The sequence below is a fragment of the Anas acuta genome, chromosome 5 (assembly GCF_963932015.1).
Source record: "Anas acuta chromosome 5, bAnaAcu1.1, whole genome shotgun sequence".
Lineage (NCBI taxonomy): Eukaryota > Metazoa > Chordata > Aves > Anseriformes > Anatidae > Anas > Anas acuta.
This window is the reverse complement of record NC_088983.1, coordinates 58,293,470-58,319,809: the sequence shown is the minus strand read 5'-3', so window position 1 is coordinate 58,319,809 and position 26,340 is coordinate 58,293,470. Positions and strand designations below refer to the sequence as shown.

General features: G+C 42.5%; 1 protein-coding gene across 2 annotated transcripts in view; it reads left to right on the top strand.

Moving 5' to 3' along the window:
* WT1 (WT1 transcription factor) overlaps positions 1-26,340 on the top strand; it is an 83,570-nt gene that overhangs the window by 19,909 nt on the left and 37,321 nt on the right. The window contains exon 3 of one of the 2 annotated variants that reach the window (XM_068685066.1): positions 24,213-24,280. The exons of the other annotated variant lie outside the window; for it this stretch is intronic. The gene's annotated coding sequence lies outside the window, so the exon portion shown is untranslated. The remainder of the gene's footprint in view (positions 1-24,212; positions 24,281-26,340) is intronic. 2 annotated transcript variants of the gene reach the window in all.

Here is a 26,340-nt window from a genome sequence, read left to right as displayed (position 1 = left end):
CTTTTTACGCATGTCCCGCTGTTTATGGCATTCTTTTCAGTACACATCTATTACAGACCAAATCCATTGCTGGTAAAAATGAGACCTAGCATATTTTCTTCAGCCTCTGCTGAGAAACAGCCACTTAGAAAGTAAGAAGTTGCAGTTGGTCGTGTAGAGTATGGCAATGAAGCACAATACATTCAACAAATACGTTGGTTTTTTGTTTGTTTGTTTACTCAATCTAATGGGCAGAATATCATTACTTAGAATCTGGGGCTATTCCTTTCTTCTATAAAGATGCGTGTAGAATTTGGGGGATCATAGTAGCTCAGCTCAATGTAGCAACTCAAAGATGGCACAGCTAGCAGCACACCATGTCTGATGAACTGGGGTCTCAATGAAGAGTCAGTGGCAAGGGTGTTATTTATTATGTCATTAGTAGAATTCCTTAAGCACCTTGGGGACCTATCACATACCATCAGAATAAAAGTAGGAGGATGCAGGAAAAGGAGAAAAGAATCATGCTTTGTATCCATTTGTATGCATATTAATAGGTATACTGTAATTATTTTACTTAGCACTTTTGTTAATGCTACCATATTTTTCAGTATGTTTGGTATTTTAAATTTATTGAGTATTGGGCAGTATTTATGATTAGTCTGTGATAGCCAGTAATGTCAAAAAGAAGGCAATTTATTTATTTTTTTTCAAAATAAGTAAATTTTGCAAGTCAACCAGCTGCGTTGTGAATGCCATATAAAATGAAAACCTTCTTCCCTTTGATGAGATAATCAGTGTTGGAATTTGTCTTGACGCTTTCTTAACATGTGGAGTAATAACAATGTGAAAGATGAGAGAGAAAGGTGAGAAACAGCACTGGAAAAGAATAGATAAAGTGATTTTGAATATTGGAATTTACACTGAAACTAGAAACTGGAGGGAGAAAAGAAAGCTACGACCTTCAAGAATCTTGATGCTCTCCATGTAGGAACTGAAAAATGTTTGTATTTATTCTTTGTTTCATCTTCATTTCCTGTCTGCATTATAATGTATCATATATATAAAATATACATAAAATGTTAAAAGCTACATTTTTTTAAACATAGCCAAGTTAGAAAACCTTTCAGACCTACCTGCATCTTTTTTTATCTTTTCACTCCCTGCATGTCACTGATGTGAAATAGTATTTCATGGCAAACAAATTCTGATATTATCCAGGAAGAAAATCCGACAGAGGTCACTGAGAGACATGAAAGCTCTGCTGATATGTCTGTCTGCTCGGTACCTCAAAAAAGCTGTATCTGAGCAGGTACAAAGAAATCAGCACAAAGACCATCTTTTTGTAATCCCCACATTTCTGGGAAGGCTGAGATTGATAATGAAAGAACACAGAAAGCTCTCTTGGGGTGCTGTAATTGCTTTAAAAGTATGTTAGCCTGAATTTAGGAAAAGTAAAATATTACTGGGTTGTAAGGTGAAGTGTTCTGTATGTAAAATTGGCACTCAGTAGACATTTCCTCCCATTAATTTGGTGATTTTTATACTGTTGTTGTATTCACCTGCCCTGTAAATCTTTACTATCATTTTATAGTTGACCCAAAGCAAGGCCATTCATTCAGTCTTCCAAAATAAAGAGATGTGTTTGTTTGCTTTTAAAAATACATTTGTAAATGTCTGTAAAGCACAAAAGAGGCATTGGCCCAGAGTGTTCTGTGATTCTCACAGAATGCTGTGTCTTTGCCTCTCTAGCGCTGATCTGTAGACCAAACACTTTTGTGCTAAACGCTATGGGATTTTAGCAAATACTAGTCCAAAAAAACAAAGGGGGAAAACAGAGGAAAAAAAAATCCTGTATATTTATTTCCAGGGGAAAAAATTGTCTGACCTTGGGTGTGCTAATTACTGGTTCCAGAAGAAAAACACTTCATTCTTTGATTCTAGTCCTCCATCTTCGATGTTATTGTTACTTGCACACATTAGTCTTTCTTAATTCATTTATATGTGCATATGGTATAGCTTTTTCCTTAGAATATTGACATATAATTGTTCCTTTTTGTATAGAAAAGCCAGTTTTTCAACATTTCACATAACCCATAAGGTTCTGGTGACAAAGTAAATTCTATCTCGAGTTGTATTTTTAAATCCAAATTGTCTAAAACAATGCACAATATGCAAGTATCATCAATAATCATTGTTTTGTAAGCATCAACTTTCCACATGCTCATGAAAAAGCTCGCATGATTTTTGTCATGGAAATTGTAACTTAGACAATGGATGGCTCTTTCATGGCAGGGATCTATTATGATTTTGGAGAGTAAAATTTAACAGGCACATCATAATTTAGTTAACGGTTTTTAAAGAGATTCGAGGTTGTGAATTATAAGTGCTTAAATTCCTGAGTTCTTGATATCACTGCTGATATCAGGTAAAATTAGTTAAGCCCAGAGCAAGGCCTTTGAATGCAGAGAATGAGTATGAGATCAGAATGTAGCCTTTTGGCAGGGAAAGGGAACAACATTTAAAACAAACCTAGACTGGCATGCCAGCATGAACAGTGCAATAACCACAGCCTCTGTAGTAGCATCCGCATGAGCTGTAAATCTGGTGGTGGAAGACTCGGTAAAGGTTGTGAATTTGAACGCTTCTCTGCATTAAGCAGAGCAGGAGGGGAGGAATCCAGCTGGACATGAACCTGTCTCTGTTTCTCCACGCTGCCCTACACACTTAGAGCACTCTGTGGCAAGCTCTTCTCATGTCTGAGTTTTCATTTGTTTGGGAAATAAAGGTAAAATTCTGTTAACTCTCATTCTCCGACAGATAATAGTTTTTTTTTTTGTTTTGTTTTGTTTTGTTTTTTTCCCTTTCCTGGCTTGAGGGGGATTATTTATTTTATTTATTTATTTGCTTATTTATTTTAAGGAAGGTCTTTGTCCCTGTCCCAAAATTCTGGATGGTTTTCAGGGATGAAGATGAACAAAGAATTCTTCCTACTGCACTGAATGGTTTCCCCCCTGAGTATCCCAGAGACAGGAAACAAAATACAGCAATTCTTTCCGAAAAAAAGAAGTGCTGACTCTCAGCAGAGCGCGAACTAGGCTTCATCAATCAGGAGACTACGAGCAACAGCATGAGGCTTACACAAACAGTCACATACACTTGCACACATGCTGTGTGCTTACCTCCCCCTCATTTCCCCACCCAAATAATCCAAAAACTTGCTTTTGTATCCTTAAGCTTTCAGGTTGCTTTTTTTAGAGAACGTCTCTGTACTTCTGTAAAAGAGACTCAATTTTGTGAATTGTGAGTTTTTAAATTCATGCAACTTCAAACAAGAAAAGTCTTTTTTTACACTTACGTAGCTTCACTGGTATTGCTCATCAAAGAGAAATGAGGGCTTTGCCTCCTTAGAGATATATAGTATTTACTTTAGTGTCAGATTGAGGTGCAGGGCAAAAAGAAAAAAGAAAAAAAAAATAAGGAAAAGAAAAGGAGGGGGATTATCGCAACATTTTGGTCCTTTTACAGTCTCCAATTAAGAGTCATGTTATTGGTAATTATTTTCAACAGAGATTTTTCAAAGCTGCTCAACATGAGCCTTGTATCTACCCCAGAGTAGCTTTTTCTTCCCCTAGGAAATACAGCTGAACCTTGGTATTGTGCTATGGCAGTATAAAGTGATTAGCAAATCCTTGCAGCTGGTAGAGAAGGGAGCAGACACTCCCTAAAATCTCCCTTCTGTTGCTTTATTAATGGACATGCTTAATAAATGACCTCATCCCATAGCGCATGCTGGAAGTGAAGGTATTAAGTGGGAAGTTGAGGTGTTCCTAGTGGCCTCTTGAAAGTTTGGGGAGACAGTAGTGATTTAAGCCCTTGGGGTTCTTAAAACTGCACCAAGCAGTGACAGAGCAGCTGGCAGTCCAAGGGCAGAAATGGCAATTAAATGTGGGATTCATGTGGGTGGGTCAGCACCGTGTTTTCAAGTAGTGCTGCATCAGAATTACACCAATACTGCATCTTGAGCCTACCTGTCTGCACAGGGGGTTCTCAGCTGTGTCTGCAGCTTAAGGTAGGAACTAGGCCCTTCTCTCTTTTCAGTGAGTTGTCTTGTGATACCCCCTGGTAAATATGATAGAGAAAGAAACAGTGACAAAGAGCAGTTATAGCCAGTTCCCTTGTAGGTTTGGTGTTCAAAACACTTGTAACATTTTTGGCAAAAAATGTGGGAGTGGTAGCAGCAGTGAACGAGCGAGAGAGAGAGTTTAGCCTGGACTATAGTTTCCCTTTGCCAAGAGCAAAGAAATTATAAAAACAAATTCTTGGCTGAAAACTTAAAAGGATAGGTTTGGAATGTTATCTTAAAGAACGTTACAATCTTGGAGCTTCCAGTCATACCCCAGATAAAGCACTTTGTTTATACATTACCCCATTTCATGTACAATGGCTTCTATGGTAGATGAGCAAGAAGCATTCATCCTGCCTTTGGAGGACATACAATTTAATTAGAGGTTTGCCATTTTTTCTTTCTATAATCTATTTTTACACACAACACACATGGTCTATATTTTTGCAGCAAGAAGTGTTAGTTAAACTGTTCAGATAAATTTTTTACCGTAGTTCTGGGATTTATTCCCTTCTCTGTGTATATGCTGAGAGCCAAGGGAAAGCAGCAGAAGTATACAGGATTTACATCAGTGTGACCTACAGCAGAATCCAGAAGAGAGTTTTTAGTAAAATCTTTTACCATCCCCTTTAGACTTTGATTTTAGATTTTCTCTTTGTGTTTTGTTTTAAAGAAACTGAGACTTTTAGAGTTGTCGGGACTAAGTTAACGTCACCATTTTTATACTGATGAATTACCTAAAGTGCAGCATTTGCAGAAATACGCAAACCCTCATGGCTGAAGGAAGATCAGCATTAACACATTGTTAACATAATTAACATAATTGTTGGGAAACAAAAACCAAAACAAAACAAAAACAAAACAAAACAAAACAAAACAAAAAAACACCTTAGAGCAGGTGCTGAACATCTTTGTTGTTGAAAGACTGAATTTAGGGCATATAGGTCTAGATAATCAAATGAGTGTGCAGTTCTGGCTTCCACTGAGGTTGATAGCAAAACTGCTGACTGCACAGAGAAGCACGGGAGATCAGCAGAAGATCTGTACGTGTTTTTGAAAGCTGGTACTAAGTTTGGTTCTGCTTCGTGCAAAGGAAATGCTTGTATTTCTCCCTTGAACGAATAACATTTTTGTTCCTTTTAATTCTGTTTGATAAATTGCTGTTACTTGTGCTGTTACTAGCAGTGCCCGGAGACTTCAGAACAGAAGGTGTGGTCTGTTCACATAAACTTGTATTGTTTTTGTGGGATCCACTTGGTGCTTCACACTTTTGCTTTAGCACTAAAAGTGACTTGTGCTGACAGCTAGAGTAATTGCTGTGCATGGAATAAAACTGACTATCTTTGTTTTCTCACCCCAGTTCTAAAATGTAAGTGTGTTCTTGCAGATCTAAGCTGAAATACATAGATAAATTTTTGCTGTATGCAATAAAAATGGTTTATGTGTTTTTCTGATGCATAAATGTGCAGAAGACACATGTAACCGTTATTGAAAGGTAAAAAAGAGAATGGGGCAGATTTAGAGGCAGTAAATTTTATTTTTATATCCGATTCTTTCTCATTGCTTGTTATTTTTTTGAAGCTCTTCTAGTGCTTTTTCCAACTCCCCTTGAAATTAATGAGAGCCAGACTAAGTCCCAAGAGACTTTTGTGGACATTAAAAAAAGATGAAACAATCTTTCCTTCAAGAAGTGACAGAGCTCTAACTTTAAATGTGTGTTGCTAAAGGGAGTTAGGAGCCATCTACTGGTGCAGCGGGTAGGTACTCAGCCTGAGTGGAGACAGAGCCTTAAGCAAGTATCAACGTGTGGTGGTCCTGTCACTACAACAGAAGGATCTGCTTTTAATGCAGCCTACTTAAGGAAGGTAGGCATGCTACCTGAGCTTTGTGCTGCTTGGCAGTAAGAATGAGTTTCAAGAATCTCCTGCACCAGTTTGGTTCTTGGCTATAGGATTAGTTGTGTCCCTAACAATTGCAGCTGGGTAGCAGCTGAGGGTGAGTTTTCCTCAGAAGCTCCCTGGCATCTCTCTCCTCACACTGGCATCTCTAGAACACATTTTGGCCACAGGCAAGAGCATTAGAAAAGCCAAATCTTTGTGATGCTTTGAAGAGATGGGAAAACATATAGCAGAATAAAGACTGCTTTTTGTCTGATCGTTACTGACCATAGTAAATCTTATAAAGATCTTTTATTGGTTATTATTATTGTATAATTTGATGACTTTATATAGTGGTGCTATGTTTCTTTATAATGATGACTATTATATAATTTTTATTGAAGGAACTAGAAAACAAGTTGCATAAGGGGTGGCTGAAGGAATTGTGGTTGTTTAGTCCTGAGAAAAAGAGTCTCGAAGGGACACCTTGTTGCTATCTACAACTAAGGAAAGGAGGTTGCAGTGAAGTGGGTGTTGGTCTCTTTTCTCAGGTGGCAAACAATAGCCTGCAGTTGTGCCAGGAGAGGTTCACATGAAGTGCCAGGAAGAATTTCTTAGCAGAAAGGGAGGTGAGCCATAGGAACAGGCTGCCCAGGGAAGCGGTAGAGTTGCCATTCCTGGAGGCATTTGAGGGGTGTCTGGCTGTGGCACTAGGAACATACTTCAGTGGTGGACTTGGTAGTGTTAGGTGATGGTTGGACTTTCTGATTTTACGGGTCTTTTCCAAGCTAAATGACTGTATGATAACTACAAGAATATGCCTATGATAATATCTATTGCCTGACAAAAGGAAATTACCTGTCTCTGTTACACCAGACTGTGGTAGGAACTGAAGAGAACTTGAGATGGATCAAGTTGCATGTCAGCTATGCCCAGTGTTTTCAAGCTCATACAGCCAGGGGGGAAAAAAAAATAAATAAAAAAAAGCCTGTTTAATTTTTCTTCCCTATGACACTAGAAGACTTTTAAAGAATCTTTGTTTAATTTCCATTCTTTCATGCCAAGTAGCAGTGTAGTAATATGTAGTAGTATTTCATGAAACAATATCTAGTTAAGCCATGTACACAGGGACAAACACTTCTGTACAGAGTGTAGCAAAGCTTGTGATGAATGTAAATGGAAAAACCCACATTCTTGCTGCCTGCTGGAATGCACAGCTGCATTCCCGGAAGAGCCAGCCAGTCCAAAAACCTTCTACTGTCTTTTCTTCTTTGTTTAGCCTTGGGTTAGGTGACTACTTTTCATTTGTTTGCTTGTTTATTAATGTCGTTTGCAAGACCCCTTCATGTTTATCATGAAACACCTATCTGCACTCATGCATGTATGTGCTGTTTGGTGCTCAGAGGGAACGGTGCCTTCCTGGCACTTGCTGGCAGACAAGAAAACAATATTTCCTCTGTATGTTAGATTCCTCACCACACACAGGTAGCTCCGTGCTAAGTGAAATGCAGTGTCCATTATCTGCACAGTGCGTTCGCAATAGCTGTGACTTGGTATCAAATCCTCAGCCAGACTGTTGAGTTTACAGCTAGCAGAACAACCTCACTGGGACAGCAGTGGGACAGCGGGTTGCTGATGTGTACTGTTTGCTGCTAGTGTTGAGGCAGAGGGTCAGCATGTTGGGCTGAAGGGACAAAGAAACTTCATATTTATAAAAGAGGATTTAGAGCAGGACTGAATGCAGCACGGTGGCTACAGGCTACATTCAGCTGATGACATTCAGCACAGAATAAGGACCAAAATCCTGGGGTCTTTCAGCGGTAGGATAGCACCCAGTGACTCCTGGCTCATGTTCAGGCAGTTGCTACTGTGTGCATAAGTCAGTGTTGTCGACGGAGCTGTAGAATTTAGCTTTGTATCTGGTATCTTCTACCGGTACTCTTCTTGAAATGATTCGTAAAACTAGAGTAAGGGTATGTTAAAGTATTTTATTGTACCTGTCATATTTTTCCCGTTAAGCAGATAAGAAATGTCATTCTTTTCAAATTAAAAGAACTGCAGACAGAAAAAGAAGTCTATATTCTAGTGCACTGCACAGTCAGCCGCAGAATTGTATTTTTCATTTACATTGTTTAAGTTGCAGAGAAACGCATATTTATCTAAAGTAAGGTAATTTTATAGATCTATAAAACCTGCATTTTCTCTCATGTTCCTCTCCCTGCAATGTTAGACATTCAGAAAAGAAAAAAACTAAAACTGTAAAATAAATCTTTAAATGCTGCAGAAGGGTGAGCACAGCTTTTACTACATACCTCTGCAATTAGAGCTAATTTACTGTCCTGTGAGGTGGGGGGAAGTCTGCAAGGTACTTTTTGGATAAATATACCTCAGTAAGAGAAGCATAGCTGCTCTGCAAAAGTTATCTGCTTGTATTCAGCAAGTATCAGGGTCATTCTTACAGCTACATACCGCAGAGCGTTAATTAATGGGGCTGCAGCTGGTGGTACCACTTTGGCTGCTTCAGCCCAGCCTCTCATTCCATATTTCTCAGGTTCGTATGACCAGTCTTGGACCACATCCCATCACTTTTTCCCCCCAAAGTACAAAAAGTACTTAAGTCTCTACTGGAAAACTGCCAGGCTTTCATAAAAAGAACAGAGCTGTTGTTTCTTTGCTATTTTTATCTTCTCTGCCAGAAAAGACACCATGTTGTATTGGCAGTTGTATATTTAAAATTGCCTTTTATGTTGAGCTTCTCAGACCAAACCTCAGGCTTTCTACAACCAGTGGATGTCCAGCATGTTGCAGACTGTAAAGATGCCCTGTAATCTTCTTGGGAGACTGGATTACTTTATGCAAGGATTCCTTGCAGTGCTAAGAGTTTCCTAAACATCAGGAGGCACACTAGTTTGAAGAAGAGTTGGTAGGGCAGGTGTAAAGAAAAGAGCATGTGAATCTGGTAAAGAGCTGGCTCCACTCATGATACCTTTTGCAGCAGGAGGATGCACATGTGACTGGATTTGGGTTGACGGCAAAATTTCCAGACCTCACTGGAAGCAGGATCTCATGGTCTGAGGAACTGGGCTGGGTGCAGAGCAGTTCCGTCTTCCAGTGGTTTGTGAGAAGGAGCATCCTGCCATGAAAGCCTAGTCACTTCATCGCCACTGTGTTGGCTTTTATTCCTTGGGAGTTCTTGAGACACAAAGAGAAAGGAATGAGTCTGCCCTCATCACTTTAGGTCCCTTCGGCCATTTAATTTGAATTTAAAGGAGTTTGACTTTTAGGAGAAAAAACAAAGCCATAAGGAAATGAAACTCAGAAGGAAAACAAAATCCCTTTCCCTCTTTCCCAACACCTGTCTCATGACCGAAGTATGGCCAACCACCATCGCTGGCCCACGTACAGTGATAGGATGCTGTTTGCCATCTGGAGAAGGTCATGGAGCTAGAGGTGAGGTGGAGTGAATGGGAAGTAAAACTTCCAGCTAATATTCCAGCTATCCAACAGGGAATGGACCATAATGCTGAATGTCCCTACAAGAGGCTTTCTGGTTCAGCGTGCAGAACTGCTGCGGAGGATTACACTAGTAATTCCTGAACAACATTAAACCTCCTTGAAAGTAGTTTTAGCATATACAGTTGTCGTTATCAATCATCGTATCAAAGTGAAACAGCATATCTCAATGTGTCAGACCCATGCTTCAGCAAGGTGGATGTACTGGGATTAAGAAATGGGACATGAAGTGGCATGCAGCAATTTTTACTTTCCCCAGTGTGGTTATTTTACGTGTTTATACTGATTCTTCTTGTGTCCCACTTTGTGCCTTTTTTCTTTTCTTTGGATGATTATACAACATTTATAGCCCATGAAAGACAAATGGTTTTGCTGTAAATATAGCAGATTTTTTTAAACAAACAAGTTCACCATCAGAAGCATTTAAAATTAAAACTTTAAGCAAACTGCAACATTCCAAAATACTTACTTTACCAACACTTTTCATTCTCATGAATTATCATTTAAGATAATACTTTGGACTACGAGAGGTAAGATTCATTGCCAAAATACCCTCTGTTTGTATAAGGGCTCACTCTTGTGTGTAGCTTTGAATGAATGAATAATATGACTAGCCCCTTCTGTAACTGCTACAGGCCTAGTTTGGGATGTGCAAAAGAACTTGCACTATGACTTTCTGCAGGTTATTATTGATGTAGATAAGGTCTTCAGCCCCAAACCACCTTGGAAATAACTGTATTTAACTGTACAGTACCCCAGTGGTTTTATTCTGCTTAAAAAGAAAACTGTATTATTCCCATTCAAAAACCAAAACAGTCAAAGTTAGTGTTCCCAGGCATTTGCCAACAGCCCACTCCCTATACAACAATATTTTCAGAGACCATTTGGATCCCCCAGAACCATAGGTTTAAACCATGTCATCCAGGTGTTGTTTTAAGGCTCACTACTATAGATGTACCTTCTTGATTCAAACACCTGAACGTTGCCTCTGCCAGCCACTTTGTGCATGCAAATGGAGTGGCAGCCTTGGCTGCAGTGAGCTCTCAGGCAGGTCACAGGATTTTTCACAGAGGCATGCCAGAAGCAGACTCTCCAGTTGAGCTTTTGATAAGGAGGGGCCAGATTAGGAGGTGTAAGAATGGACAATGAATTTACGCCCTGGAATATATTTCTACTGTTATTTACAAATATGTTCCTTAGTGTGATTTAAATACCTATCTGCACACACAGTGAAATGTTCAAAAAACAAGACCAACAGGCACTGGAATAGAGATGGAATGGAGATGGAACTTCTTACGTGCTGCTTTAAATCTTTTACTGGGAGCACACAGTAAGGAAGCAGATTTTTCAGCTCTTACCTACATGCAGAACACCCACCGTGGCATTTTCATTCATACGCTCCATGCTCCACAAAATGTGGTACTCAGAGTTGAGGTCTCTTTGGTCAGTCTAACCCAGCTAATGCAACACCCTGGGCAGCCTGCCTTCCCTGCTCACAAGCGCTGAGAGAAGCGGTACTTGAGGGAGCTTGCAAGCTTCATGCTTGACTGAGCAATAATTTATGGCTTTTGACTGAGGTCATTGCTTGGCACACAGGGATGACCAGTTTGATGGATTAAGGACTCAAGCAACTCAAGGGCCTTTAACATTTGTAACCAATCATAATCTGGCTGGCAATGACCACAACAACAACAACAAAAAGACACATATTCTTGTTTGGAACTATTTAAAACTAGTTTGGCTTAATTTTCTTCTTGGAGACCTGTGGCTGCCATTAGATACTCTTTGATTTGGTTCCAAGGATGGGTCAAAGTCACATTTTTCTTTGATAAACCTATTTTGGTTCCCTCATTGATGTATGCTGCTGAAAGCTGCACGTTTCTTTTCTGTCTGCTATTACATTACCACATCAAGGAGAGCTGGAGGGGCCAGCTCTCCAGAGCAGGAAAGAGGGAATTTCATGGTGTCAGTGAGAGCACAGGCACTGTGTTTCTTCACTATCTGCTGGAGCAGCGGGTCCCAGTTATCAGCACCTCAGACATCACCAGTTCATTTACACCTGCACAGTGTGGGTAAGGCAGAATGTTTCAGTACAGGCATTAGTAAGGTTTGCTCTGCTGAAAAAGAGGGTGTGGTGAACCCTTAGAGAAAATACGTTTTCCTAGATTGACGCGTGGTTGTACATTGTCACCCCTGCACTGCTGAGCAGTTGATAGTGCTGGTCTGTGAAACATGGACCTGCTCTCCCCCTGGAGGGTCTGTGCAGGCAGCGCCTCCCCACTTCCATAAAACACGCCTTTGGAAGAGATGTTCTTGGTTTTAGCATTTGGTATCTCCTGGAGATGCCCTGGATCCCTCCCTCTCAGTAATGTCCCTTTATTTGTCTCATTGTTTTATTTGGATCTTCGCATATTTTGTAATATTTGTATTATTGCATATTGCAGAACTTCCCCCTAGGCAGGGCTGTGGGAGAGAAGCTCTGGTTACGGGAAACTGAATGCACTGTTCAGATCTTTAGAAAGTGAACACAGTTCAGGAATAAAACAATCATCCTAACTGCAATGCTCTGCAAGGCTGATACCAATGTCAGTGACAAAGTGCCGCTAAGTGACTTTGTCATTGAATCTCTTGATGTAAAGAGGTGCTTTGAAAGCTGGCTTTTCTATGTTAGAAGTTTCTTGCTGTATTACGTGGCTAAGAATGAGATATTTTTCTTTTGTGTTATGTAGGCAGCTCAAACAACAGCAGTAAAAAATAATAGTTATAATAATACTTAGAATAAAAGAATAATTACTCAGTTCTTATACAACACTTTTCATCCACGGTAGTGAAGTGGCATCTCTTGCATGGGAAAGTCCCGCTTTATTAGGGCCATCTTGTTTTGAAGGTGATGATTTTTTTTTTCTATGGTACTTCACAATCCCAGAAACTTACATAGAGGATATTGGTATGTCTTGGAGGGGTTAGTTTTCTCTGCTTCATTTTAGTAACTAAAATACAGAATGAAAATAAATTTCCCAGAACAGGCTCCCCTCCTTATTTGTTTTGTTATTGTTTTATTCTGCGACAGTGCCTTGGAGCCACAGCGCTGGCTCCATCCCCAGCAACAGGTGCTGTATAAATGTAGGAAAAGGTGGTCCTTGCTTCAAAAAGAGAGAAAATATTTCTGTGGCATGCAGAGGAACACAGATACCAGGAGGGCTGTTGTTTCCCTTAGAGTAGCTCCTGAGCAAGAACTCAGTAGCAGAGGGAACTTGCACAATGAACGCATTCTTTCCTGAGAAGATCCTCTAGCTCAGAAATGTTTGTGCAATGCTCCTGAGCTAAAATCTGTGCTGGGAGCATCAGCATGTGCCTTCAGCGTTTTTGGGCTCAAACACGTCCACTTCATAGAGCTAAGAACTGTCCTCCCATAATATCCGAGATTTTGATGTTCATCTTACGAAGCACACGTCCTCCTTTTTACGTGTGGAGGTAGGAACTGAGCTCTGTGTGACTACGGTCATACAATAAGTCACTGGAAGAGCTGGGACTAGGACCTACTGCCTTGTAACCTAGTCACCTCTGCCTTGTTCACAGAAGGGTGGGGATGAAATGAGTTGTCTTCAGACTGCCAAAAATGTCAGCAGACATCCAGAGATCTCCAAACCTAAAGTGTCTCCAACGCCTTCTTATGAGTCCAGGGCCTCTTCCCCTCTGCACAGCTGCCAAAACCTCTAGCTTCCTTTCACTGACAGATTCACCAGTGCAGCTGTGTATTTTCAATGAGTAGCACAAGGAAAATTTTGGGGTGGAATATAATTAAATTTTTAAAACCCACAGGAAAGTTTCTGGTTCGTACATATTAGTCACTGAGGTTCAATTAAAGCTTTATTTCTGGAGACATTACCTGATGCTACCACAGATGATGTGGAGGTAGTAACCAGTAAGTTAAAGTTGAACCAGTAAGAAAAGTAAGGTGACACTCGTGGAAGGGTTTGTGTCAGAAGCTGGTTAGGTCTCAAGAACCTCTGGTTGGTTACTATAGAGAGCCATGGCAACGTTCCTTTCCAGGAAGCACAGCAATAATCATCCTTCATTGTAAGTGACAGCTACTGATCTGATAGACACTAGAATTCATTCAGGAGTGGACGGTACCCTAACCAGAGCTGGTGTCACAGGACTTGGCTCATGGCAAAAAATGAAAGCAGAGAATAAAACTGAGTCTCTCTTTGTGAGGCGATGTATTCTAGAGTGGCCTGTGCACTCTTATATCATCAGTTTTTGACAGAGCAAAGAATTGATATATAGCTCACAAACACATCTGTCTGGAGTGGTTTCTGTCAGTTGGGCTTTTTTTTCCTGGCCTTCTTTTGAGTATGTCACAGGACAACTTTTTATGGGGTCCTTTATAGGAAATGAAAGAGAATCGGTTTACATCCTGCTTAGAAAAAATGACCTCAAACAACTTCTTCAAAGTTCATCACGTTTCCCTAAGCATGAGTAAAAGCCCAGATAGTTAAATCGATCCCAACTAATTCAACATTTAGTAAACTCTGTTCTTAGTCACACGTTCTACTATTCCCAAGCAGAATAAAAGGATGGTTTATAGGGGATGACAGTGCAGATGAAAAGAAGCAGTAAATATCTTCCTTTGGAAGGATATAAGCTCTTCTCTGGAGCGTTTAGAAAAACTTGATGTTGCTGCACTTCTAGACTGATGTCATTATGCATCTTTTCCTTCCCCCATTCAGTGCTCTCAGTTCAGTTCAGCTGGCCGAGATAGATCACATCTTCTCCCTGCACAAGCCTCCACAAGTGACTGGAAGCAGGACCTGAAAAGCCAGCAAATGAAGGTTTTGCAAGCCTTATATGTGCGAATAAGTCCTTTTTCTAGGTTTCTTGGCTGAACTGAAAAACTGAGAAACAAATTGTTCTGGGACAGTGTAATGAATGAATCCTGGCTTCCTGGATCTGAATCCTTGCTGCTGAGCTCTTTGCCCACTCCTCTAACCCCTGCTCCTTACATCTCTTGTGATTCCCCCCCCTCCCACTACCTTCCTTTCCCTTACTGCTCCCCAGGTAAGGGCTGGGCAATGGCAGCACACGTTGTATGCAGTCCTGAGTTGCGACTAGCCAGGGTGGAGCCAAACAATACAAATAGCTGCTGTGCTCACACTGCACTGCTTCTTTCAGCGGAGGCACTAGTTAAAGTCCCTTTGTTTCTGTTGGGCTGCCAATTTTCCTGAAGCTTGTGTGCACTTAGCATTGCTGGTGATGTCACGTCTCTGCAGAGTTTGTCTGAGACAGATCTGAGGTTGAGAATTTATCTGAGACAGATGGACTGGCAATGCAACCACAAAAGTCGTCTTCCCTAATGCAACTTGCCTTCAAATGCTTTGCTTGAACAAAGATAAAATATATTTTTTTTGCTTTCCAAGACTTGTTAACTGCTTGTGGAGAACTAAACAAATAGGTATGTGAAATGATACTTTAAATGTTTTAGTACTTTTCTGGCAGTTTATGCCTATTTTGTTTTTTTTTTAAAAGTAGCAGTGGATTTATTTCTTTGCCAAGCATGGCAAAGCTAGTCCTGCCTAGTTTATGTTGACCTCACAGAATTTTTGCGATTGTGATGCTGTTCCTTTGATACCCCTCTCCTTTCCATCCGCATTTGACACACAGCCCAAATGTTCTGTCTTGGTGGAAGAAATGTGTATCTTTGAGATTTTGTTGACTTCTTAAAAGTTTATAGTATTAGTTCAAAAGTGGTTTTCTCCTCACCTTAGCATGGTTTCAGGTGTACAGCTATAAGATAGCTTTAATTTTAATACAAAACATCAAAAATCATAAGAGCAATGGCTAAGTACACATAGAGCATTAATAAACCATAATCTTTTGAAATGATAAATCGTAGGGTGCCATTTCCTTAAACAAAGATCATGATTCAGTTTGGGCTCTTTTCTTGACAGATAGACATGAACACCAGGATGGAGTCTTCTGGCATGTATTGCCCTGTCACAGTTCATAGTAAAGGCGTTTTATTTTCTTTCTGAACATAGCAGCCATCAACATTAATAGGTTGTGCATCCTCATCAGAAGGAGGCACAACTCTTAAATGCATAAATATCTCATTCACTAGATCCAGTTTCTCTGAGATTCATCTTCCATTTCCTAACTCTTCCTAAAATTATAACTAGCATTTTGTAGCGTGTTGTAAAAGATGATGTGACCTTGGTGTGCGGAGATGTGATGTGATTAGGGTTTCTTTTCTGACCAAGGGGTTTATTACTATTACTATACTGTTTTCTAGAAAACACAGCAATAAAAAGGTAACTACAGGAGGCTAACAACACTATCCTAATCTGTCTGTCTTTAGATTAAGACGAGTTGTTCAATCCATAAAAGTGATGCAACTGTCAAAAGTGATCAGTAAGTGTGTGGAAATTCAGGCCACTGTTTCTTAGTACCAGCTGTTAAGTTGTAAAGAATTGATATTTTCTAATAATCAGTTTTCTGCTGCTGCCATTCTGTATTTGTTGTGCTGAAGCACCTAGGAACCCTGGTGGCAGACAGTACCATACTGTCCTACGCACTGTATAAACACAGAACAGAGATGAGATTCCTGCTTTTAAGGATTATGAATTCCCATAAAGTGAAATTAGTGCTTTGAAGAACATCAGTAATGACATTATCAGCTATTAATCTCTTCAGTAAATTACGTCTTCTTTTCATGTCTTTATTTCCACATCTCGTTCAGAAGCATTGTCCACCTGCGTATAACTATTATTTTTTGTCCTTCTGTAACTCATTTAATTCACTATGTGAAATATACTAAGAGAAGCTTTACTTGCATTGAACTCTGTGATCACTCCATGCTACAGGTGAGCTTTAGTGCATTATTCTTTGCAACATGGGAGCTGGAGAGATGATTAAGACAGGGAAGAAATGCTCACTATACTGCGGGGAAAATATAAATGGCTCAGAACATGGGAGACAGCAAGAAAGAGGTAGATTAATAAGTATTCAAATCCAGTCTTGGTGGTATCACAAGTGTTATCACACTGCTGGCTGCTTGATGTCTGGTAAAAAATGTTCACAGGGTAGTTGTTGTTCACAGGAATAGCCAAACTTGATGCTAATGGCCAAATTCGTTGCCATGGCTATGCAGAACAACCATCTCCTGTGCCCCCTGGCCAGGAATCAGGCATAACACAAAGGTAGCTAATTTACTGCTTTGAATAGAAATAGGTTGAATAGAAAGCTTTGGTCAGCAAGGGTACTAACCCATTTCCAGTCATTAAGCATCCCCATGCAGAGAAGTGCTGTTAGGGCTGTTAAAGCACATGCACAGTTACGTGTGTACTTTCTTGATTACAGATACCAAGCTCATTTGAGCTTTCTGTTCAGAAATTTGGCAAAGAAGAGACCATGTTGTTTGCAATGGAAATGAAATGAATCATTTCTCTGCATCCTTTGTCCACCTTTGTGAATGCATAGAGGGTGTCTGTTTGGGGAAAATGCATGGCATTTTTATCTATCTGTTCAGCTCTGCCAGTGGCGGTGAAATTCCCGAAGGAAAACACCAGAGAGCGTTTTGGTGTGGCACTGCCCTGTCCAGCCGAGGAAAGGCCAAACACTCATCTGCTTGTTGCCACTGTGCTGGCAAAGGGAGGAACTGGGATAATTTTGATGTTTTGGATAGGCCACTTGCCTTGGCAACATCCTTTTGGGCCTGTGCCTAGAGGGAGCTGTACACAGCCGCTGGTGCTCACAGCAGTTAGTATATTCTGTCTGCAAACTACACAAAATCCATTCTTAATGAACTTTTTCAGTTGTAAAAGCCATTTAAATGACATATGACTTTCAAAACAAAGTATCCAACAGGACCTATATATCTCTCCCCACTCCTATGTTTGCTTTTCCTGCTTTGGCATGTGACATTAATGTCTGTCATTGCACATCTCAGCCTTTGTAGCTTCCTCATGGGGAACACAGATCAGAGTGTTTAAGCTTTGTACTTTGGCATTGCTGGCATTTTTGTTCATCACAAGCATTTTCAATGATACTAATGATATTCAGCAAGTCGTGGAGGAAGAATCAAGGATAGAATCCAAAATAGCCTTGGTGATCTGAATTGCTCTCTGAATGAACTCTGAGATGTTTAAATTAAGATACAGCACCCAGTCTTTCCATTTGTACTGGAAGTGAGACCATTTGCAGTTATCATTTGAGAAAACTATAATGTCAAAACAAGTTTTTGGTTTTGTCCAGAGAGGGTATGACTATTGATAAAAAATGTGTTCTATTTCTTTCCAATTTATTGAGGTATATTCATTTCCAAGACCAAAAGTGCTGTCTTTTTATTTTTACGGTCTTTGTTTGAACTAAGATCCACATTCATTGTTACTGAGCTTTAATAATCTAAGGGTCACTTGAAGGGCTTTTGTTTGAGAGACCTTTCAAGCCAAGCCAAGGCAGCAGTTTAGAGAATGTTTCTTGTTTGTAGACAAAAATATATTAAAACAACCAAGGGAGCTATTACTCTTCCACATAATTATTTTTAATGTCTCATTGGACATGTATGAAATGCCTTTCAGTTCCTGTGGGAGAATTACTTTTTTGTTTTTACTTTTTGCAGCATGGCTTTTGTTAAAGTTCTATGCTGCTTTTCCACTGAGCAACGTTCACCCCAAAAGACTTTATAAACAGGAACAGTATCTCTAGGAATATGCTTCCAATATAACCCACAAGGTACTTAAAGATTTGTCAGTTGTCCCAGGGCCCGATACTTTGCATACCTACTGCCACCTATTTTTTTCTGGACATAATCAGGAAAGAACATGAGCCTAGTTCATGGTGGGAGCAGCCCTAGAACAGCTGAGAGTCCAGGACCACATTAGGTGAGGCAGAGCCCGAAGCCACCCCGGCTGCTGTTCAAGGTAGGGGAGAGGGGAGAAGGGCTAAGACCCCTTCACTGCTGTTCCTCTGGTAAACGCATGCCAGGTAATCGAAGCAACTTTGCATCCTTGGCATGAAAATTATCTGCAAGTGTGCTGTTGTGTAGCGTTTTCCAGTTACCTAGGAAAGACTGAAAAGGAATGCATCCTTCTCTTTTATAACAAGAATAAACTGGGGGGAGGAGAACAAATGCAGAAATTGGACGAATAGGGAATGAATAGTACTAGAGAAATTCAGGAACCACCCTGTGGGAACACGTTTCTTATACCAATATTTGGGCTTTGCTTGGGACATGCACGTTGTATGCCACTTTGCTGCATGTAGGTGCAGGTTAGCGGCTAGGTGCAGGTGCTTCACTTAGACATTTCCTTCCTATTGAGTGTTCACAAACCCTTAAATCTGCTGGTTGCCTGAGATGCCCTTTCCATTTCGAAAGATGCCCAGATTCTTATTGCTCAGGAGTTCCCTCAGGTCACAAAGCAGTTGCCCTTGACTCTGTGGCCATCTTGCTTCTCCCAGGCACAGTGAGAGTTTCACTGACCCCAGATGGATCATGCTCTTAGACTGCATCTAGCACATGCTTTGGGCAAGGCCCCAGAAGGCTTGAGGGCATGCTCTAAACCTGAAACCTGACATGGGTTAAAAAAGAAGTTACAGTTTGTCTGTGTGTGTTGCACACAAGTCATTTAACGTGTTGCAGTGCATGTAGCAGAACCAGGAACCTGCCTCTTACCTCTTTCATCAGGGCTGATGTGTCTTCTGTCAATTTACCTGTCTCTTCTGCTGTAAAAGGAAAATCAAACCCTGAGTTTGGGAGTGATAACGTAGCTCTGTCAGTCTGGGTACCTTTCACAAACGTACACCACTATCAGTGTCTTGTCATAAAGCTGATAAAGCTTAGCAAAAATGGGAGAATATATAAAAGGTATCTTGATAACTGGCCTTCCTGACTGGACTTAAACCCAGTTTCAAATATATAGTGCTCCCAGGTTTTGACGAGATAAACTACCATGTTCACCATCTTCAGATGACTAAATTTGAAGTCTTTCAACCTCTGAGCTTAAAGTATAATTTGTAGTATGCTCTGGTTTGTAGAACGACCTTGCCTTATTTGTGGATAAGAACCACACATTTCTGGCAGTGAAGGGCTGTGGAAGCCTTTGCTTCAAAGTGACGTGATAATAGAAGCAAAATCCTGTAATTGCTTAACCCCATGATTTGTGTGTTCTGATGCTCTATGCATGAGTTGCTCAAAAATAAGTGATTTAATTGGGCAAAAAGTTGTCTTTACATGAACTTCACTGTCTTGGAACTTGTGTCTCAGGAATCTGTTACAAGATTATAAGGATAATATGCAGTATCTTACTGCTGGCACAGTGAGGGAAAGCTTATAAAATATTTTGTACATAAAGATTGCTACAAATCTGTGCTTAATGACACATTCCTTGAGACAGGGACCATAAAGCAGATCAGAGAATTTTCTGAAGACTCCATTAGTTGATGGCTGCCTGTAAATTGATCATGCAATGTCACCCAGCGTTCCCTATCCTGATTTGACAACTTTATGGCTTTGGTTTCTCACTCAATTATTCAAGGTGTTTTAGTCATTGGGTTGGGTTTTTTTTTGCAGCCTTACATTTAGAGATTGCCAAATATAGTTATCTGCAGAATAGTTTGTTCAACATGGAGTGAGTGCCTCTATTCTGGAGAGATGCTGTTGGATAGAGCTCATAGGAGGACAGCAGGAAAAATGAAAAGGACTAAATACGTGCAGCCTCAATAAGCAATAGGAAAAGCTGGGATGAAAGGACATAATGGTCTATATGGGCCTGAACTATGTAAGCATTAGAGAGAGAAGAATTATGTTGCGCTTGGCAGGAGGATGTAATGAGTAATAGATGGAATGATGAAGGGGAAATAAAATTGGCTGAATGAAGAAAAGCTTCCTGACCACGAGATCTTGTTTGATTACTGAAGTTTCCCAGGGGACTTCTGTGATTTGGGAAAAGTTATACAAGACTATTCAAAGGCTCGCAGTGCTTCGCAAAGCATAGCTCTGTAGTCACCTAATAACTTGGCATCCAGGACAGGATAGTGCTTCCCATCTTTTCACTGTGTTTAAGGTTCTTTGGATTCTTTGCATTTGCTGGGCAGTTCTCATCCCTTGTGCACTGGCTGGCCTGTGGCTTCTCTTTTGGTTAAGGTTACCAACTAATATTACAGTTCATGAAGAAAACCTACCTCCTGTGAACTTGTGCATGCAGATGTGTGTACTGTGGCTGTGGGAATGATCCTGTGCCTTTGATGTGAAGTGCAGGAGATGACAAGGTTAGATTCAGCTGTCTGAAGGGACATGATCTCTGGAGATGCACTAGGTGGCAATTGCATATGCCCTTGTGTACGTACTCATAAATCTGGGCCCAAACCTTTGCAATACCTGGGTGGATATTATTGATAGATGGTGTTGGAGTGGAGCATATTGGAAGTATGAAATATTCTGAAACCCTGATTTGACTGGAGAGTTGTTGATGTTTAAACAGAGACTAGTATTACAAGTAAAATTATTCAAGAACTTACACAACTTACTCAAGAGCTTTCACTCCCTGATGAAGAATATGTAGCTATTAAAGGGTGTTCACGTCACCCATAGATAGAATTATTTCAGTACAGATCTGGTGTCTTGGATAGGGCTGGCTCCAACAGTTCCTCTGAGAGGAGTTTATTTGATGAAAAATTAAGCGTGTTTTTAGCTGATATCCAACCAATTTGCTGAACTTATTTTGACTTCTGCCCAAAGGTTTTTGGAGTAACTTGATAACTGAGAATCCATTTGGATTTGAACTGTGAAGAGGCAAGCATGTAAAACAAAAGAAACCCAGAGGTAGAGAAGACCACATGGCCTCCAGGAATTGTGAAGCTCAGTTAATTGAGTTAGAAAAAAGGGCTGACGGACTGTTAGATATCCTGGTAGATATCTTCTGGTTGGCCTTTCACTACCCTCCTTGTATTCTAACAGCTGCTCAAAGCAGTAGAAGACATCTCCTCAAATAAATGTACGTAGAGATTGCAAAGGATGCTGCTGCTCAGGGTGAAGCAATGAGAGAAATATTGCTAAGAACTCAGTTTTGAAACTTTACACAATCTAACATCTGCTCTGCTCCCAAGAGCTAAGTGGTTGGAAATGTGGAAGCCCTGAGTTTTGAAACAAATCACACAAAAATGTTAGGTTTTCATGTAAGTTAATCCACTAATAAATCAAAAAAAAAATCTTATTATAGGTACACTCCTTTGAATTATCTTCTTATTTGAATGTAATATGTATTATCTCATGGGGGCACGATTAACTCTGTATCAATAGGTGCATAACTTGTGCATTCTGAGATATATCTAATGTCTACCAAAGAAAAAATAAATAAATCATTTAGATCTGGAACAGTGATCACAATGGAAGTTTCATTTGCAAAGGATTTATGGAGACTTGAAGTCAGTATTATGTTTTGAATAAATGCACCATTGACTTGTATCAGATTTCCATAGGCTTTATCTTGTTTTTTTCTAAGCAACTGCTCATAAACTTTTTAAGTATCTTGATTAGCTTGATGGTGCTACTTGCAAATCTGTCCGTACAGCTATTAATCTAAGACAGTGCAATCTGTAGAAAGGAATCACACTCATTTAGCTGTTCCTTTCACTGATTCATTTAAAAATCATAAATAACAAGTTAACAGGGCTTCTTTGTGCCTTATTGTGTTTCTTTCTTTCCAACTAACATGTTAAATATTTCAAGAGATGTTTGTTAAGACAAAACAGGTTTTAGTTCTGATGTGTAATTCATCGAACGCTGTTGTGGTGTAATAGGAAAGAAAAACAAGGAAGTCGTAGATATGAGCAATTTAAGAGTCTGTGACTCGATGGCTATGGCATTCTTTGTGATTTTAGTTCCTGTGTCATAACAGTACTCAGGTGAATTTAGGGGAATCAAAAATCCATAAATCTGAAGGGAAAGGAATCTCCCATGTCTCATAAAAAAAAAAAAGAAAATTGACTTCTAAAGCAAGTTCAGCACATGGGCTCCCTCCCTCCTCTCCTTTCTACCTGCACCTCTCCTGGCAAGGTTCATCTCTAACTGTCCCTGCATCAGTCTCAGCATGAGTTCTGCAAGACCAGTCCGGGTCCCAGTGAGGTCAGCAGAGGCTGCTGCTGAACAATGAAGGTCACAAGCATGGAAATAGCCAAGTCCTGCAGTGGTATGCAGATGACAAGTGTACAGGCACCTGCACAGCCCAGTTGGGTTGTACTCAGTCCTGTAGGGAACACCAGGCCTTCTGTCACAGCCTGCAGCAGGTCTCTCCTGGATTGAGGCACTGGAGTCATGGAGTTGACCGTTCACCCCTGCAGTCAGACCAGACACCGCATGCAGCAGTGTCATACACAAAGGAGGGGATGGCTGCAAAGCTTTGGTCTTAACAAAAAATACATTGAATGAGAAGCCTCGAAATAAAGGACTGGGAAAGTTGCTGTTTTGGTTGGGGACACGCTTCTCCTGCCTGTTACTTCCAGATGAGATTTTTTCCAGATAAGAAAAAAAATGAACTTATTTGCTTTTTTGTATATTGCTGCAATCCAGATGTATCAGTATGTACAGTCCAGAGAGAGAAAAGAGAGGTGTACCATTATGTATCTGCGGTTAAGTGAAGGACTGGGTATGCTCAGTTAGGAACGAAGCTAAAGGGCTGTGCCTTGGCTCCGTGGCAAGCAGCTGTGAAGGAGCCTCCCTGACGGGGCTTGGAGCAGGGGCTCAGCGCCTTGCAGCTGCTCTCCAGCTCCAGCATGTACTGCCACCCCCCTCACACATCGCATCACTGGCTGATCGCATGGAGCTGTGCTGTGTAGTGCAACAAGCGGATGAGTTGCTTTGCTTACTAAAGGTCTCACAGCGCTCCACAAATACTGCTAGAGCCCCATGGTGTTCTGGCAAAATCACCATCACCTGTTCTATTTCTCCAGAGGATGCAGAAAGCATTGACTAGAACCCAGGAGCTTTTGTTCCTCGTCTGCTTTAGGCATCAGGCACATTATCTTCACTGCTTCTCTTTTGCAGTCACTGGACACCCACAGGATGATATGGGATGATATCCAAAGAGGATATGCTTGTCTTTCCCCGCTGCATGGTGCAAGGTGTTACACCCTGATGGACTGCAGTCCTTAAGCCCTGATTTCAGTGGAACCATTCTTGCCATAAAGCACACTCAGTCAGGTGCTTGTGTACATGAATTCCTCTGAAGTCTGTAGGATTAGAACAAAATCCCGTCAAGAGGATTGAGATCCTCAGCTGAAGTAAAACAGAATAGCCTCACTGGAGCACCACTTGTTTCCCACTGAAGAGGGCTGTTTGAAAGGGTATCTCTGTGCATGGGTGCTGCAAAAAAAAAGGGGGCTTTGAAAGTGAGATTTGGACTTTGCTTTGTTATGGTGTAGTTGTTCAACAGTGATGTCGAAACGTAATAAACACAAAAGCATGCATGGTTAGTGGTTAGCAAAACATGTTCATGTGAAGTCTACTGGAGAAACTGGTAAGGAGCCACCGTGTTCTGCATCCACCCTGTAACGCCCTGCAGCTGGGGGACCTGTGGCTGCTTGTGGTGTCAGCTACAAACAGCCTTCGCTTAGCCATGAGCTCCAGAAAGGCTGCGCTGTGTGCATGGGCACAGCAGGTTCACTTCGCTTGGCTCTTCCCCGCCACTTCTGAATCTTTACATGTCTGTTCTACATTTCAGGTATGCACCTGTATCTAAAGCCAGTATTGCAGGAGGCTGAGAATTGTTAGGATCTGTGCACATAGCAGGTATTGTTTCTGATTTTTCTTCTATAGTACGACATTTAGAGTTAAGTAAGCCTTTATAGTGGGATTGGCATTCTACAACCAGGGAGAAATTAATTCCTTCGATCTCAGTCACCTTCATCTGTATAACGTGCTAAGCTTTGGAGTATTTTTTGTTCATTCCCTCTAAAATTAATAATTTTAATGCCTTCGGAACTAATAGAGATAATGCAAAGACCTGAGTGTATTATCTCGCCCCTAGCGGCGCTCTCCGAGGGAGCCTCGGGCCCCGCTCCGCGGTGCCGGGGCGCTCCGCAGGTGCGGGGTCAGGCCCGGCTCGGCTCGGCTCGGCTCATCAACTGCACGTGCTCGGGGCTAATGCGGAACAAATTGAGACACATCCCCTCCGTAATTAGTTCCAGCGCTGCAAAGATTGACGGTAAAATAATGGCCCGAGCCCCGGCCACCCGCCGGCACCGGCTCTCCGGGCCGGCGGCGGGACCCGTAGCGGGACACCCGCCCGCGGGGGGCGCTGCGAGACGGCTCCGGGCGGCGCGGGGGCGGCCCCTTCCCTTCCTTGTCCTGTCCTGTCCTGCCCGGCCCCGCTCCGCTCCACTCCTTCCCTCCGCGCATCGGCGGAGCCGCCTTGCTGCCCCACGGGGGGAGGCGAGCGGGGCCGGGCGGCGTGCCACTGCCCCTCCGCCCCGGCGGGGCAAGCTCCCTGCTCCCCCGGTGCCCGAAGCCCCCGAGGGGCGCAGGATCGGGCCCGCGGTGCCGGGTTCCTGCCCCTCTCCCCCCAGCCCCTCTGCGCTCCTGGAGATGGTCCGCAGCTTTGTTTCTGCTGCTTTTGGCACTTAAATAATCAAACTCTGATCGGCTCCCTGAGTGAAAGGAGACAGATCCCCCTGTGTGCCGAGAGCGGCTGGAACAGGATTGGAAGCGCTGGGGATTTATCTCTGTTTAAGCCAGTCTCCCCCAGCTCCTTACCGCGAGGGGATCGGTTATGGAGGTCAGCAAAGCGCAGCGAGAATTCCCGGCCCGCTAACCGCGGCAGGGAGCTGCTTCAGCGACGCTCAGTCCCCAGCAGGTTCCCCAGCCCGGGTTTCCCGGGGTGGAGTGGGGCTCCCCGCAGAATAATCCTCGCCCGAGAAATACCTGTTGTTTGCTCTCATAGCGTCGGCCTTCGAGCACGGTCGAAGATGGACCGTTTGTCCGGAATTCCCATAGCTATGGAGTAGCTTGACAAATAACTCACCCCGATTGCTGCCCGGCAGAGATTTGGATCGGGTCGAGTTTGAAGGGGAAAGAGCGTAAAGTTCCTGCCCGCCTAGGCCGGGAGCCGGCAGAGCAGCCGCTGCTGCCCGGCGCTGCCCTCTCCCCGCTCCGTGCTTCGGCTTTGGCACCGAGGCCGGGCTGGGGACGGCCGGGAGTCCGGCTGCGGGGTGATTCACGCCAGAGGGAGACTGGGATCGGGGTCGGCGCCTCCGGGAGGACACGGGCGATGTCCCCCGGCCTGCCGGTGCGTGGCTCCGGCTGGAAAAGTGCCCCTGCTCTGCAATGGGGCGGAGGTGTTATCCCTCCGGGGTGCGGGATGCAAGGAACTGGCTGCGGGAAGCGGCCCCGGCCGTTTGCCTAAAGCCTCCTGCCCTGCCCGGGGTAGGAGGGTCCGTGCTCCCCTTCTCGGGGTGCTCCGCTCCGCTCTGCCGAGGCTGGCCCGGCACATCCCCGGGGCTTGCTCGCCCGTGCCGGGCCGCTCTGTGCCTCGGCAGGCTGCCGTGCCCCTGCAGGAGGCAGGTGCCGGTGCCCGGCGCTGTGCCCGGCCGAGCTGGCGACCCCCAAGCCCCCCAGCCGTGCCCTGCTTTCCCCGCTCTCGCTGCGGGCTCTGCCGGGAGCCGCGGGGAGGGAGGATGCGCTGATGGCCAGGGGCACTTTTTGTTTCTGCGCTTGGCTGTCTCCTCTGGGGAATGAGAAAAAGGCGACGATGTGGAAGGGCTTCGGCTACTCTTCTTCCTAGGTGGAAGAACGCAGTCCTAAGCGATGGAGAAAACGTTGTTCCTTCCCTTCCCGGGAGATTTAGCAAGCTA